At 38.4% G+C, this 12,369-nt stretch overlaps 1 pseudogene; it reads right to left on the bottom strand.

Annotated features, from left to right (window-relative positions):
• Positions 1–500: 500 nt before the first annotated feature.
• On the bottom strand, positions 501–1,033 carry LOC134367517 (ADP-ribosylation factor 4-like; annotated as a pseudogene).
• Positions 1,034–12,369: the final 11,336 nt, after the last annotated feature.

Below are 12,369 nucleotides of genomic sequence, written 5' to 3'. Positions count from 1 at the left end.
GACAGCTGAATAGGGTTTTGGAGTATTTCCCTGGCTGGTACAAGCAGTACTAAAAAATACTTTTGGCAAGGGAGAGAAATAAATACAAACGGAACACTACATTTTTAAATCAGCAGACTGTCCCAGGAATGATAAAAGTATCAGTAAAGTAGCAAGGGGATAACTTTAAAACCTTGTTTGTTGTGGGCTCAAAAAACATTCAAAACAGATTTATTTAAAGGTATCACAATAACTATGTCCAGGCATTTAGGTTTAAGGGAAGTAAAATTAAAAGAGAATACTTTTTTCCCCAAGGAGAATTTCTTTAAAACCAAGTGTATTGCTAAATAGCAACATTATACTTGGTAAACAATAATTGGCACCAAAATAAGTTTAAACGCTGTAATGTGCCGTCCAAACCAGTCCCAGATAGTTTAATAACCAAGATACAAACCAATTTTGTTGTAACAAGCCTAGATCAATTCTATCAAATGTGTCCTTGGTTAGATATCCAGTTTCATTTAACGTTCTGAAAGCTCATTTGACAGCCCCTCACACAGACCATTTCCTGATATAGCACAAGTGGCTTGAACATACCATGTTCTGTGATGAAGAGACTGAAGACCTAATTTATCTGTCATTTCACTGATGGCCATAGCATTTGGCAAATCCTGTTTGTTTGCAAAAGCAACAGCACTGCATCTCGCAACTCATCTTGCTCAAACATTTTCTGCAGCACTTCTTCTCCTTCCTGAATTCTTTCATGATCATTGTTATCTACCACAAAAATAAGACTCTGGGTATTCTGGAAAGAATGCCTCCAGAGAGGCTGAAATTTATCTTGACCACCAACATCCCATACTGTGAAACAAAGGTGCTTATATTCTACTGTTTCCACGTTAAAACCAATGGTAGGTATGGTGGTGACTATCTTCCCTAACTTCAGTTTATAAAGAATGGTCCTCTGGCCAGCAGCATCCAATCCTACCATCAAAATACGCATCTGCTTCTTGCCGAAGAGGCAGGAGAAGAGAGATGAGATGGTGAGGCCCATGGCAGTAGTGGCACTTGCGATGGGCAGAAGGGGTTTGGGGCATCCCCAGGCCTCCGCCTTTCGAGCTCACCACAGACTGAGCTAGACGGAAGAGAAAGAGCGGAGGAAAGAAGAGGGTGGCAGGGACGGCTTGCTGGCAGGCGTGTCCGATGAAGCTCTGGGACAGGGATTAGTTGGGTGAGGACCTGCTGGGCAACTGGCGCGGCAGCTCCAGCTCTAGCGTTAAGGCTGCAGCTGTGCCTACTAGACAAAAACTTTAAGTTAACTGTCTTAAAAATAGTCAAAGAGCTAAAGAAAACCAAGGGCAAAGAACTAAAGGAAACCAGGAGAATGATGTGACACCAAATAGAGAATGTTAATAAAGAGACAGAATTTATAAAAAGGAACCAAATAGAAATTCTGAAGTTGAAAAGTACAATAATGGCAATAATAAATTTACTAGAGGAGTTCAACAGCAGATTTGTGCAAGCAGAAGAAAGAATCAGTGAAATTGAAGGTAGATTAATTCAGATTATCCAGTCTGTGGTGCAGGAAGAAAAAAAAAAAGAAGAAGAAAAATTAATATAGCCTAAGAGGCTTGTGGGATGCTATCAAGAATATTAACATAAATATAATGAGATTCCCAGAGACAGAGGAGAAAGAGAAAGGGGTGTAAATGGATGATAATTTCCTAAATTTGATAAAAGACATAACAGATCAAAAAATCTCAACAAATTCCAAGCAGGATAAACTCAACAGATCCATACTGAGACACATTATAGTTAAATGGTTGGAAGCCAAAGATAAAGAGAGAATTTTGAAAGCATGAAGGAAGAAGTGACTCATGATGTACATAGAATCCTTAATAAAATTAATGGCTGATTTCTCCTCAGGAACTATGGTGGCCAGAAGGCAATGGGATCACATATTCAAAATGCTGAAAGAAAAAACTATCAACCAAGAATTCTACATTTGGTCAAACTATCTTTCAAAAATAAAGGAGAAGGGGCCAGCCTGTGGCTCACTCGGGAGAGTGTGGTGCTGATAACACCAAGGCCGCGGGAAAGTTTACAGCTGTAAATAGTTGTAAATGGTTACATTAAAAAAGAAGAAACAAGGGCCAGCCCGTGGCTCACTCGGGAGAGTGCGGTGCTGATACCACCAAGGCCACGGGTTTGGATCCCATATAGGGATGGCTGGTTAGCTCACTTGGAGAGCGTGGTGCTGACAACACCAAGCCAAGGGTTAAGATCCCCTTACCGGTCATCTTTAAAAAAAAAAGAAGAAGAAGAAACATCTCAAACAAACACCTAACTTTACACCTTAAAAAAGTAGAAAAAGGAGCCGCTGCCGCCGCCACCAGAGGTGCAGCCGTCTATTCTCTTTCTCCACGGCGAAAGTGCGGAGCTGCTCCGGCTCGGCCCATGGGGGAGCCCCTGGAGCTGCAGGATTTCTCTGTGACTTTCATTTTGCGCCCTGAAACCAGAGCCTTCCCTTTGCTCAACACTACAGTGGAGGTCAAGATGGCGGAAGAGGAGAGCTGCCTGCCGCTTTTCTGCCACGAATAGAAGCAGCCTGAGGCCTGCACCAGAAGCAGCTGTAGCAGAATTGGCGCAAAGGAACGGCTTGGAAAGGCTGTCTTTACCCTGCTGAGAACTGGGAATCTTCCCCCAACCCGTGCGTGCGACCCACTGGTGCGGCACGGCCGGCATCGAAGCCACAGCTGCAGACTGGAAAGTGGAGGCCTGAGCCAGCGTGTGTCAACCCGGGCTGCAGCGGTGACTGCGGCTTCTGGCCCCCCGCCCCCACCCGCCTGTCCCTGGAGCTGGAAGCGAATCAACCTGCAGCGGAGACAGGGAGACGTCCAGCGGGAGAGGCAGAAGCTCCACGGAGACCACACGCCCTGCGGGCCGCCACTGCGTGATCCAACAGGTAGGCTTCACCGCAGCCACCCGGCTTCATTCCCAGCCCAGCCCAGTGCACACAGAGCGGGGAGACATCCGGCAGGGGAGGCAGGAACTCCACAGGGTCCACGCTGCTGCTGCGCAATCCAGCAGCAGATAGGCTTCACCGCCCACCCGGCCCCATCCCAAGCTCGGCCTAGTGCGCACAGAGCAGGGAGACATCCTGCAGGGGAAGGGGAAGCTCTACAGAGACCACACACTCTGCGGTGCCTCGGCACATCCCAGCAGCCCGGGCCAGAGCGCAGGGAACAGGGAGTCACTGAGGTAGCCATACGAAATTGGCAACCACAGCAACATCTTAGTCAGTCAATAGGGTCAAACCTGTGGACTGTGAAACCCCCTGCCACAATGAATAAACATCAAAGAAAAGGTACCAGAAATACGAAAAATCAAAAAAGTACACCACCAAAAGAATAAATCTCAAGCTCTAGATCCTAAAGAACAAGAAGCCCTTGAAATGACTGACAAGGAATTTCGAGTGATAATTCTAAGGAAACTGAATGAGATACAAGAAAACTCAGCTAGACATCATGAAGAAACGAGGAAAAGTATACAGGACCTGAAAGAGGAAATGTACAAGGAAATCAATGCCCTGAAAAAAAATGTAGCAGAACTTGCCGAACTGAAGAAGTTATTCAGCGAAATAAAAAACACAATGGAGAGTTTAACCAGCAGGCTTGTGGAAGTTGAAGAGAGAACCTCTGAACTTGAAGATGGGCTGTTTGAAATAACACAAGCAGATTTTAAAAAAAAGAAAAAAGAATCAAAGGCATTGAAGAAAATCTGAGAGAGATATCAGACAACCTTAAGCGCTCAAATATCCGAGTCATAGGTATTCCAGAAGGGGAGGAAAAAGGTGATTGCATTGAAAAACATATTCAACAAAATAGTGGCAGAAAACTTCCCAGGGTTAGGAAAAATCACAGATCTTCAGATCCAGGAAGCTCAACGATCTCCAAACGTATTCAACCCAAAAAGGCCTTCTCCAAGACATGTTATAGTCAAATTGGCAAAACTCAAAGACAAAGAGAGAATCTTAAAAGCTGCAAGAGAGAAGCGTCAAATCACCTGTAAGGGAGCCCCAATCAGGCTAACATCAGACTTTTCATCACAAACCCTAAAAGCCAGAAAGGACTGGAATGATATATTCAAAATACTAAAAGACAGAGATTGTCAGCCAAGAATACTCTACCCTGCAAGGCTATCCTTCCGAAATGAAGGGCAAATAGTATATTTCTCAGACAAACAAAAACTGCGGGAGTTCACCACCACACGACCACTCTTACAAGAAATTCTCAAGGGAGTACTGGGTTTGGTTCCTGAAAAATAATTACCACTGCCATAAAAACCCAAGAAAAATCTAAACCCACTAATATAATAAAAAAGGCATTCATGAAGAGAAAACAAACAAACAAAAAGGCTATCTACAACCTAAGGAACCAACAAACACAGAAACCAAACAGTAAATCAGAAAGAAAGGAACAAAAGACACCTAAGACAACCAAACAACAATCAACAAAATGCTAGGAATAAATCAACACTATTCAATAACAACTCTTAATGTAAAAGGCTTAAATTCCCCAATCAAAAGACACAGACTGGCTGACTGGATCAAAAAGGAGGACCCAACTATATGCTGCCTTCAAGAGACCCACCTCACCCATAAAGACTCACATAGACTTAGAGTGAAAGGATGGAAAAAGATTTACCATGCAAACAGAAAAGAAAAACGAGCTGGAGTAGCTATTCTTATATCTGACAAAATAGACTTTAAACTAAAAACCATAAAAAGAGACAATGAGGGACACTACTTAATGATAAAAGGACTGATCCATCAAGAAGACCTAACAATCATAAATTTGTACGCACCCAATGTTGGAGCAGCCAGATTGATAAAACAAACTCTATTAGACCTAAAGAAGGAAATAGACACTAATACCATAATAGCAGGGGACCTGAACACCCCACTCTCAATATTAGACAGATGATCTAGGCAAAGAATCAGTACAGAAACAAGATCTAAACAAGACTCTAGACCAATTGGACTTGGCAGATATCTACAGAACATTCCATCCAACAACCTCAGAATATTCATTCTTCTCATCAGCACATGGATCATTCTCCAGGATAGATCACATATTAGGTCACAAATCAAGTCTCAATAAATTCAAAAAAATTGGAATTATCCCATGTATTTTTTTAGACCATAATGGATTAAAATTAGAAATCAATAACAAAAGAAACTCTGGAAACTATACAAACACATGGAAATTAAACAGCATTCTACTTAATGACATATGGGTCCAAGAAGAAATCAAGCAGGAAATCAAAAAATTTATTGAAACTAATGAAAATAATGATACATCATACCAAAACCTGTGGGATACTGCAAAAGCAGTATTAAGGGGGAAATTTATTGCATTAAATGCTCACCTCAGAAGAATGGAAAGATGGCAAGTGAACAACCTAACACTTCACCTTAAAGATCTAGAAAAACAAAACAATCCAAACCTAAAGTTAGCAGACGGAAAGAAATCATTAAGATCAGAGCAGAACTTAATGAAATTGAAACCCAAAAAACAACACAAAAGATCAATGAATCAAAAAGTTGGTTTTTTGAAAAGATAAATAAAATTGACAAACCATTAGCATGGCTAACAAAAAAAAGAAGAGAGAAGATTCAAATAACCAAAATTAGAAATGAAAAAGGCGATATTACAACTGATTCATCTGAAATACAAGGAATAATTCAAGACTACTATGAATAACTATACGCCAAAAAGTTTGAAAATCTGGAGGAAATGGATAAATTTCTGGACACACACAAGCTCCCAAAACTGAGCCATGAAGATGTAGAAAATCTGAACTGACCAATAACAATAAAGGAGATTGAAGCTGTTATCAGAAAGCTCGCAACAAAGAAAAGCCCAGGACCAGATGGATTCACAGCAGAATTTTACCAAACATTCAAACAGGAATTGACACCGATTCTTTACAAACTATTCCAAAAGATTGAAACAGACGCAAATCTCCCGAACTCTTTCTATGAAGCAAACATCATCCTGATACCAAAACCAGGTAAAGATATGACCAAAAAAGAAAACTACAGGCCGATATCCTTGATGAATATAGATGCAAAAATCCTCACTAAAATACTAGCAAACAGAATACAGCAACACATACGTAAAATTATTCACCATGATCAAGTGGGATTCATCCCAGGGATGCAAAGTTGGTTTAACATACGCAAATCAATAAATGTGATACACTATATTAATAAAGTCAAACACAAGGACCATATGATCATCTCTATAGATGCTGAAAAAGCATTTGATAAAATTTAGCACTCATTCATGACAAAGACCTATACCTATAAGTTAGGTATAGAGGGAAAGTATCTCAACATAATTAAAGCCATATATGACAAACCCACTGCCAATATCATCCTGAATGGGGAAAAGCTGAAAGCTTTTCCTTTAAGAACAGGAACTAGACAAGGATGCCCACTCTCACCACTCCTATTCAACATAGTGTTGGAAGTACTAGCCAGACCAATCAGAGAAGAGAAGGAAATAAAGGGCATCCAGATTGGAAAAGAGGAAGTCAAGCTGTCCCTGTTTGCAGATGACATGATCCTATATATCGAACAGCCTAAAACCTCTACAAAAAAACTGTTGGAATTGATAAATGATTTCAGCACAGTAGCAGGATACAAAATCAACACACAAAAATCAGTAGCATTTCTTTTCTCCAATAGTGAACATGCAGAACGAGAAATCAAGAAAGCCTGCCCATTTACAATAGCCACCAAAAAAATAAAATACTTAGGAATTGAGTTAACCAAGGAGGTGAAAAATCTCTATAATGAGAACTACAAACCACTGCTGAGAGAAATTAGAGAGGATACAAGAAGATGGAAAGATATCCCATGCTCTTGGATTGGAAGAATCAACATAGTGAAAATGTCCATACTACCCAAAGTGATATACAAATTTAATGCAATCCCCATCAAAATTCCAAAGACATTTTTCTCAGAAATGGAAAGAACTATCCAGACATTAATATGGAATAACAAAAGATCACGCATAGCCAAAGCAATGCTGAGCAAAAAAAATAAAGCTGGAGGCATGACACTACCTGACTTTAAACTATACTACAAAGCTATAATAACCAAAACAGTATGGTACTGGCATAGAAACAGACACACTGATCAATGGAATAGAATAGAGAATCCAGAAATCAACCCACACACCTACAGCCATCTGATCTTTGACAAAGGCACCAAGCCTATACACTGGGGAAGAGACTGCCTCTTTAGCAAATGGTGCTGGGAGAACTGGATATCAATATGCAGGAGAATGAAACTAGACCCACACCTTTCACGATACACTAAACTCAACTCAAAATGGATTAAGGATTTAAATATACACCCTGAAACAATAAAACTTCTTAAAGAAAACATAGGAGAAACACTTCAGGAAATAGGACTGGGCACAGACTTCATGAATATGACCCCAAAAGCACAGGCAACCAAAGGAAAAATAAACAAATGGGATTATATCAAACTAAAAAGCTTCTGCACAGCAAAAGAAACAATTAACAGAGTTAAAAGACAACCAACAGAGTGGGAGAAAATATTTGCAAAATATACATCTGACAGAGGATTAATATCCAGAATATATAAGGAACTCAAACAACTTTACAAGAAAAAAACAAGCAACCCAATTAAAAAATGGGCAAAAGAGCTAAATAGGCATTTCTCTAAGGAAGATATACGAATGGCCAACAGACATATGAAAAAATGCTCAACATCACTCAGCATCCGGGAAATGCAAATCAAAACCACACTGAGATACCATCTAACCCCAGTTAGGATGGCTAAAATCCAAAAGACCCTGAACGATAAATGCTGGCGAGGTTGTGGAGAAAAAGGAACTCTCATACATTGTTGGTGGGACTGCAAAATGGTGCAGCCTCTATGGAAAATGGTATGGAGGTTCCTCAAACAATTGCAGATAGATCTACCATACGACCCAGCCATCCCACTGCTGGGAATATACCCAGAGGAATGGAAATCATCAAGTCGAAGGTATACCTGTTCCCCAATGTTCATTGCAGCACTCTTTACAATAGCCAAGAGTTGGAACCAGCCCAAATGTCCATCATCGGATGAATGGATACGGAAAATGTGGTACATCTACACAATGGAATACTACTCAGCTATAAAAACAAATGAAATACTGCCATTTGCAACAACATGGATGGACCTTGAGAGTATTATATTAAGTGAAACAAGTCAGGCACAGAAAGAGAAATACCACATGTTCTCACTTATTGGTGGGAGCTAAAAATAAATAAATAAATTCACACACACACACACACACACACACACACACACACCCACAAAACCCGGGGGCGGGGGAGAAGGCATAACAACTACAATTCCTTGAAGTTGATACGACAAACAAACAGAAAGGACATTGTTTTAGGGAGGGGGTAGAGGGAGGAGGGAGGGAGGTTTCGGTGATGGGCCACAATAATCAACCACATTGTATACAGACAAAATAAAAAAAATTTTTTAAATAATAAATAAATAAATAAATAAAGTGTGACAGAGAAATGAACACTTGACACTAGCGTGTAATTTCATTTCATTAAAAAAAAAAAGTAGAAAAAGAACAAACTAAAGCCAAAACTAGCAGAAAGAGAAAATAAAGATTAGAGCAGAGATAAAGAAAATAGAGAATAGAAAAACAAGAGAGAAAATCTATGAAACCGAAATTGGTTCTTTGAAAATACAAACAAAATTGAATAACCTTTAGCTCGATTGACCAAGAGAAAAAGAGAGAAGACAAATTACTAAAACCAGAAAAAGAGGGGGGACACTACTGCTGATTTTACAGAAATAATAGGGATTATAAGATAATACTATTAACAATTATATGCCAGAAAATTGGACAACCTAGGTGAAATGGACAAATTCCTAGAAACGCACAATCTACCAAAACCAAATTGCGAAAAAATAGAAACTCTCAACAGACATATAACTAGTAGGGAGATTAAGTCAGTAATCAAAAACTTCCCAACAAAGAAAAGCTCTGGACCAGACGGGCTCACTGATTAATTCTACCAAACATTTAAATAAAAATTAACACCAGTCCTTCTCAAACTCTTCCAGAATATATAAGGAGGGAACACTTGCTTCCTAACTCACTCTTATGAGGCCAGCATAACTCTTATGAAACCAAGGCCAGACAAAGACACTACAATAAAAAAAACTACAGACCAAAGAAGACATAAATAATGGAAAGACATCTCGTGCTGATGGATTGGAAGACTTAATACCGTTAAATGGAAATACTACCCAAAGTGATCTACATATTCACTGCAATCCCTATCAAAATCCCAACATCATTCTTTGCAGAAATTGAAAAATGCACCCTAAAATTTATATGGAATCTCAAGGGACTTTGAATGGCCAAAACAATCTTGAAAAAGAAGTAACAACTTTGGAGTTGCACTTCCTGATTTCAAAACTTAATACAAACTCAAACAACTCAATAGCAAGAAAACAAATAACCCAATCAAAAAATGGGCAAAGGACCTAAATAGACACTTCTCAAAGGAAGACAAACAAATGGCCAACACAGTTATGAAAAATGCTCATCATCATTGATCGTCAGGGAAATGCGAATTAAAAAAACAATAAGATATTATCTGATACTTGTTACAATGGCTATTATCTAAAAGATGAAAAATAACAAGTGTTGGTGAGGGTGTAGAGAAAAGGGAACCCCTGTGCACTATTAGGGAAGATGTAAATTAATACACCCATTACAGAAAACTGTATGAAGGTTCCTTAGAAGATGAAAAATAGAATTACCATATGATCCAGTAATCCCACTTCTGGGTATACTATAACCAAAGCAATTGAAATTGCTATGCTGAAGAGATACCCACACTATCATGTTCATTGCAGCATTGTTCACAATAGCTAAGATATGGAAGCAACCTAGGTGTCCATTATCAGATAAATGGATAAAGAAAATGCGGTATATACAGGTATGGAATACTGTTCAGCCTTTAAAAAGGTAGAAATCCTGTCATTTGCAACAACATGGATGAACCTAGAGGACATTATGCTAAGTGAAATAAGCCAGGCACAGAAGGACGAATACCACGTGATCTCATTTACACGTGGAATCTGAAAAAGTTGAACTTATCTAAGTAGAGAGTAGAATGATGGTTACCAGAGGCTGGGAGAGAGGGGTGCTTGGGCAAAGGGAAGATATTGATCAAATGTTACAAAGTTTCAGTTAGGAGGAATAAACTTTAGTGATCAACCTATTACACAGAATGGTGATTACAATAAATACTACGTGTTGTATATATCAAAATCACTAAAAGAGTAGATTTCAAATGTTTTTACCACATACAAAAAATAAGTAGGTGAAGTAAGACATATGTTAATTAGCCTGATTTAATCATTCCAAATTGTAAACATATATCAAAACATCACATTGTACCCCATAAATATATACAATTATTCGGGTCAGCTTTAGCTCAAGCGGTTACTTCCTCAAGCCAGACTTCAATATATACAATTATTATTTGCCAATTGAAAATAAAATATAACATAATTAAGATCAGAAAACTTAATACAAAGCAAAAGTTATCAAAACAATGTGGTATTGGCATAGGATAGACATATAGACCAATGGAACAGAATAGAGAGCCCAGAAATAAACCCTTGTTTATATGGTCAATCGATTTTCCACAAGGGTGCCAAGACCATTCAATGGGGAAAGGACAGTCTCTTCAACAAATGGTGTTGGGAAAACTGGACAGAATATCCATATGCAAAAGAATGAAGTTGGACTCTTATCTTACACCTTATACAAAAATTAATTAAAAATGGATCAAAGACCTACCTGTAAGACCTAAAACTATGAAACTCTTATAGAAAAATATAGAAAGAAATTTTTGTGACTTTTGATCTGGCAACGATTTCTTAGATATGACACCAATGGCACAGGCAGGAAAGAAAATAGATAAACTGTACCTCATCAAAATTAAAAACTTCTGTGTATCAAAGGACACTATCAAGAGAGCAAAAGACAAAACCACAGACAGAATGAAAGAAAATATTTGCAAAGGGCTTAGTATCCAGAATATGTTAAGAACTCCTACAACTCAACAACAACAAAAAGTAAAAACCAAAGACCTAATTAATAAATGGGCAAAGGACTTGAATAGATATTACTCCAAAGAAGATATACAAATGACCAATTAGCACATGAAAAAATGCTCAACATTCCTAGCAATTAGGGACTTGCAAATTGAAACCACAATGAGATACCACTACATATCCATTAGGATAGCTATTATTTTTTAACGAGTGTTGGTAGGGATGTGGAGAAATTGAAATGCTTGTGCATTGTTGGTGGGAATGTAAAATAGTACAGCCACTATGGAAAACAGTTTGGTGAATGAAAATAAGGGGGAAATTACATATGTATATGCCTATATCTCTAACTAGATTGTAAATTTCTTAACGGTAATTTTTGCCTTCTTCCCATGAAACTTACTACATTTTAAGCATTTAATAAATGTCTCAAATCAAGTCCAGCACATTAAATCCTCAGTTAAGATTTGTTGGTCGATTGAATTTATAAGTGAGCAGATACTGTGCTCTCCTTCTCCATGCATAGGGATGCTCTCGAGACATTTTTGTCTGAGCGCTATTCTCGTTTACCTAACATTTGGTTTTGAGCAGCTTTCAGTGTTATTCACTGCTCAAGATAAAAATCATTAGGGAACTGGGGGAGAACGCAGTTATTTAAAAGAAAGGTCAACATATGCCAATAAGGTTCATATTTATTAGAGGTGGGTTGCAAATTTGGTTCTGAGCTTCGTACCAGCCGTGGCAAAGGATGTTAATTACATAACTCACATTTTCCATAGGATTCAAAACAATTACTCAGCTATTTCAGTTACCGACAACAGAATTTTTCCTTTGAGCTCTCATTAACTTTAATTTTGACATAACAAATCAAAAATTTTTTGATATAACAAATGCCTTCAAAAATTTTCTACAGTAAACGTAAAACTGGTCTCAATGGTCCATTTTGCATTACAACCCCCGATGTCGCCCCATGGCATAATGCTAAAATAAAGATCAGTGGATGGATTCTAAAAGGGACCAAAACAATTTTGTCTAGATCTGAAGCTCTGATAATCTAGCTTAATTGAATAAAAAAAAAAAAATCATGTATCCAGAAGAAATGGTTGTACAGTAATTAGTCTTCCAGAAATATTTATTTCTCACAATTAAATTTAGGTAAGTGTTAGGCACTTAAGTAGAGACTTCAGGGCTGCAATCTTTAACGGGAA

This window comes from Cynocephalus volans, chromosome X (genome assembly GCF_027409185.1).
Source record: "Cynocephalus volans isolate mCynVol1 chromosome X, mCynVol1.pri, whole genome shotgun sequence".
Classification (NCBI taxonomy): domain Eukaryota; kingdom Metazoa; phylum Chordata; class Mammalia; order Dermoptera; family Cynocephalidae; genus Cynocephalus; species Cynocephalus volans.
Note: the sequence above shows the minus strand (reverse complement) of the source record. Positions and strands in the feature narration are given on the sequence as shown.